A 5735-nucleotide genomic window follows, 5' to 3' on the forward strand; every position below is an offset into this window, starting at 1 on the left:
ATAGTTTGTGAACCTCGGAATTGGAAAATTCTATATCTTCTCCCCAGCTAAATGACTTTATTGTTATTGTTTTAGTTCCCACTTTGTTACTGATAATATATATGCCTGTTTTGTTTTTAAAAAAAAAAACTAATTTGCCAAAAATAAGGCCCACTAAAATTTGACAGAGAATTTTTACAATGTGACTCAAGACCATCATGGGGAATGTTCTGCTTATAAATATATTTATGATTTATGAAAATATGCTAAATTATCACAAATTTTACAGTCTCTTTCATTCAAAGAAACTGCACACTCTTTACACTTACCCTAATTATTTATTGGGAAGCAATATTACAAGGAATATCAGTGTTCTCACCTTTACTTATGTATTCCAAATGACAACAGTAAAATACAGCTGTTGCTCAGATGGAAATGGCAATGAAAACTCAAGCAGAACTGAAACAGCCCATTACCTGCAAAATCATGTCCATACAGGCTTCTCAGAAGACTGATTTCAGCAACACCAATGGACCGTGAACTACACTGTTGTGTTACAGCCCAGGTTCATAAAGTTTTATAATGCAGATAAGAAAAACAAGAAATAATGCTGCAGATGGGATATACAAATTCTAATTGCCTACAAGTTGTTATTGCCTATAAGGAAAGAATTTGAGATTGGTTTCTAGGACTGAAATTTCATGATGACTGCTAAAGATTTACAGAAGTTTCAAAGAAGTTCACTCAAGTTAACCATGATGTGAAATAAGCACTTTACATACTTATTTTAATAATCAGTTATTTTAGCTTTTGGAAATTGTACAATAAAGCACATTGAGGTCAGATTTTCTCTGATTTTTTTTCTGTAAGGACTGGAGCAAAAATTATCCCCAATATGATTAATCAGGCCTGAATGTAATTTGATATAAGCATTTAGTGAAGACTAAATGTGACCACTGGACTGCTTTAATAGAAACAGCCTCAAAACGATGTATACCTAAGTGTGGATTATGGCAAATGGACTACTTCTTATGACAGATACCTGAGTCTGACCCAGATCTGAGAGGCTGCCAAGTGATTCCCTAGTGAATATTATACATCAAAATCTTAGAATCATAGCTTTAAAGAGAGCATGCTAACGTGCAAAGATTTAACTCAGTCACAAAATTACAAATTATAATTCTTGTTCTATTAACTACCTGAGGGAACTTGGACAAGTCATTTAACCTACTAGTTACCTTACCACCCTGAGAGTTTACGAATTAAAGCATATGATTTTGCAAGAAATAAAAAAAACTGTATTCAGTTGGTTAAGAGCTCTCTCAAGAGTTTGAGCTCTGAGCAACAGCGGTTTGATGCCCGGCCCAAGCTGAGCAGCCACTGAGCTGCCAACAGGTGTCAAGATGACTCAGCTAAAAAAAACAAACAAACAAACAAACAAAAACAGAACTGTATTTATAACTGAATTGTCATTAGTAAGACCTATGAGTGGCTGGTGGAAAAACTAAGACAGAATGAAAGTCAGCTTGCTTCAGGCTCTGATGTGTATTTTATTTTTTAACTGAAGAGGTTAACCAAGCATTTCACTTTCTCTTTCCTTTCTTTCAAAATTCCAAATACATTTAAACTGGTAAGTATAATCTTACAAAATATGCAGGCTAGCATTTGCAAACGTACAATACATAGAGTTAAACTACCACGTAGTCCAATCACAGCATAAAGGGTCATCCCAGAAATAACAATTTAAAAAAACTAAGAATAATTTAAAAGCAATTAAAACATGTACTGGTCTCTGAAAGAAAATTAATACATGGTAAAATTTCATGCAATTTACATTCTATCAATATCAAATCTATATCAAATGATACTTAGCAACTGTCATCACCACCTTCTCACCTGGAGTGTTTCTTCTCATCAATAACCTGGATTCTTTATTCAAAAAAGTTACAGTAGCAGATATGATAAGAAATAAATACTTCCTCCTTAAAATGAAGGGGATATAAAATTCACAAATAATTTGATATCTTCCCTGCCCCATGAGACTATCAGATTTCAGTTCTTACAGTGGATGACTGCTGCTTACTTTAAATCCCTTTTCTGGAAGGTTATTTTATAATTCTAAGAAATATATTCAAACCATTATTTCTCTAGTTAGTAGACTGAGACATTCTGCATTTATTATTCCCCAGTACAAAGAGTACGTAGGTTGGAATTCCTAAACTTCCTTTGCACAATTCATGGATTCTAATTATTTCCACATTTCCAATGTTTATAAATGTGTATTTAATGCTCTAATCGTAATTCTCACTTGTACTTGGCATTAATTTTTTGTTAAACAAGCTCAGTACTCACTACCAGTCCATTTATAATTCACCTTCATAATTCCTAAACTCTTTACTTTGAGTCTTCTCTAGATTTCATTATCAAGCATGTCAGGTATGTTCTTTTAATCAATTGGAATATAGATCTGCCTTGAAATTTACAGTCCTGCTGATATGAAACAATGGGAGAAAGGGAAACCTAGAGACAATTTATTGAACTATGAAAAGTGCCTAAAGGGAGCCAAGAGCAAAAAATAAATATCTATCTAAACAGAAAGTTCTCTTTCTTTCTTCCACAACAACTGCTACCAGGTGGACTGGAGGGAGGTTGGAGAGGGTTCACAAGTGATATAACTTAATGGATTATAGAAATCAAAACGGTTTTTGGGAGGGAAGGAAAATGACAATAAATTTTAAAAAGTGAAAATGACATTGGATTACTTAGGAGCAATATTGGATGCTAAAAGGCAGTGAGTCCCAGTATCCAAAATTGTGAGGAAAAAAGATTTCAATCCAGAATATCCCACCCATCCAAGACATCAGGCAAGCATACAGAGAAAATAAAAAGCACCTTTACATAAACAAGAAGTGTTTGGCCAAGGCCAAATGCCTCAGTAATAAATAAGGCAAAAAAACATTAAGCAGGTCCTTGAATGCTGACATAGCACCTCCTACAATCTAATGGAATAAAAATCAGCAAGCCTCCAGTTCGCAGTATTTATGATCTTAAGGTTTGTCCACTATGTGCAGGCTGCATTGACACAGCACTTTGAGCACAATGTCTGCTGCCATAAGCACTATCTCATTTATACCTCATCTCATACATTTTTGCAAAATTGTTTACTGGTTTAATATAAATCAATGTAAAAGTAATTTAAGCCAAATCCAAGTGATTTTTCTCTTCAGTCTTGAGCTTACATGAGTCCTATAATATAGCCTAATTCAAAAAGCCTCAAATATTTACCTCCTGTTTTTTAGAAGGCTAGAGAATGTGTTCCAACCAAATGAAGGAGTAAACCAAAAAATAGGAAGAAAAAATATTCAAGAAATAGAATATCTAGCAGAGGAGAGAAATGAAGGAAAATATGAGGATGACATTTGTCTTTTAGTTCTAGAGAACGGTTCCTCCAGGTTGGAGCAGATGGGTGGAGGTCTGAGAGAGGTTTCCAAAAAATGAAATAGAACTGATAGATTTGATGAGTTAGAATGTTTGAAAATATGATCATTGGTATTTACTAGGCTGTGTTGAAAAATTTGGGGAAAAGTTGATCATAGGTATATCTAAACAAATAAATGGAAAAATTAAATCATTATTAACCAAAGGAAAAACAAATAGGTGAATGAGATAATCAGAAGACAGAAGGTTGAACACTGTAAAAGTGATAACCCCTCAACATCTTAGTAAGTAGTAAATAGATACTGCCTAAAATTAATATTTTCTAAAACTGCATCGACATATAACAGAGATTTAAAAGTAAATAATTAAAGTTATTTCTAGAGAGTTGGAAAATACTACCTCTGGGGGCTGAAACTGCAGAATTGGAGGAGCAGTAGAGCAGGAGTTTGCTGGGTTTCTACATCAGTGCTTTAAAACATAATAGTTCATCTATATTCACAACATCACTTTGATTATAAAAATTTTTCTGATACTGTATTTGTTCCATAGAGAAGGATAAATCAACAGTTAAAAAATGTATAAAAGATTTTTGTCAAAGTTGTATGTATATTAATACTATATATCATTTACAGACTTTTCAATTTATTGGATTCAAAACTTACACATGTTAAATGAGGAGCATGTTTATCAATGTTTATTAGCCTCTCCACCCTCTCAGTACATATTATTTTTAATTCCTTCAAAATGACATTATTTTCATAGAGAAAATGTGAACAGAATGTTTTCATTTTGCCATAGGAAAGATAATGTGAGCAAAACTTTTCAAAGGCAATGAAGTAATCAGTATTGGAATAAATTAAGCTCTTGAAAATATTTAATTTCTGAATTAAAACTCTGGATCAAAGAAAAGTTTCTTTAAAGAAAATATTTATGGTTTTTATTATATTATTATTTTATAAGAATTTAGAAATATTTTACTATAGTTTTTAATTAATGTAAAGCATAACTTTTTGTGTGTGTTAAAACTACAATTACCTAATATGAACTCAGAAGAGTTCCCAGCATTGACTTGACATCATTATATATTGGAAGGAAAAAAAAATGACTACTTGATTTATTCCCAGAAAACAGTAAAGCTTTCTCATCAATTCAAACCTATCAATGATGTCATTCTGTATAGAGTTTTTTCTCTTAAATTTATTATCTGGAAGGAAAGTGATAATGTTTATGGGCCATATTGGCCACGGAAATATATTTTTCATTAGAAATCAATTTTCTCTTCTGTACGTATCTGAGGTTATAGAGCAGCAAAACAAGTGTTAGCAAATTAGAAACTACTCAGTAAAGCATGATCTGTGCCTCAGAATGACATCGTTTTCCTAATTGTTCAAGGGTCTTCTGTCATGCAGAAGCAAACATCTAGCATAGATCCAGAAAATGTGTTTGCCGCTTTACAGATCTTTGAGGAAAATGATAAAGCACCTTTATGTGACTTTCTGGTAGGAATGGTTCATTACAACCAGAGAAAATGACGGTCCTTTCTTCAACCTAATGATGTTATGTTACACTTTATGAGATTTCAAGTCAATGGAATTATCTTTGATGCCAGATGTTACTTATGAAGCAGGGGGTGACCTATCTTAATCACAGATAAGTCATCTATGAAAGTATGATGTCTTCCCAACGATGTTCTCTGTAATAAGAACTAAGACAATGAGAAATAAATGCAATCCATGATAAATAGCCATTCTGAATCAGAAACTGTTTTCATTAACACATGGAAGTAAAGCGGGGAAATAAAACCAAAGGCAGGAATATGTATGGTGTATTTTAGCTGGTTCTGATCCTCACGAAGCAGGGCTACCACACCATCCCTGATAGATGGATTCCTGAATGCTTGTGTTTAAATTAAGTAAAACCTTTAACCCTACAAAATCCCACAAAGTCAAGTCACTCGTATACCAAAAGTCTTTTTGCCTTCTTCAAAGTGCCAAATTCTTTTACATTTGTTGCTCCCACTTTCCAAAGCAAAACATGAAAAGGGCAAAAACAAAATAATAGAAATGCAAGCAGTTCCCAATCTTTAAAGGACTGGGACCTAAGTCTATTCAGACTTCAGTGATATGGAATGCACTAATAAGCCTATTCTTCACATTCCCAAACTGGCTCACAAAAGCTGAATTCCCAAGTGAAGCCCACAATTATTGCCTTTTGAATTTTTTTTTTTTTTACGGAATTGTAGAGAGCAACCACTTCTTCTTTCACTTGCAAAAGCTTAGTTCATTTAATTCTAAAAATCTCTCACATTTATTGACCCC

This window comes from Hipposideros armiger, unplaced genomic scaffold (genome assembly GCF_001890085.2).
Source record: "Hipposideros armiger isolate ML-2016 unplaced genomic scaffold, ASM189008v1 scaffold_1005, whole genome shotgun sequence".
NCBI lineage: Eukaryota > Metazoa > Chordata > Mammalia > Chiroptera > Hipposideridae > Hipposideros > Hipposideros armiger.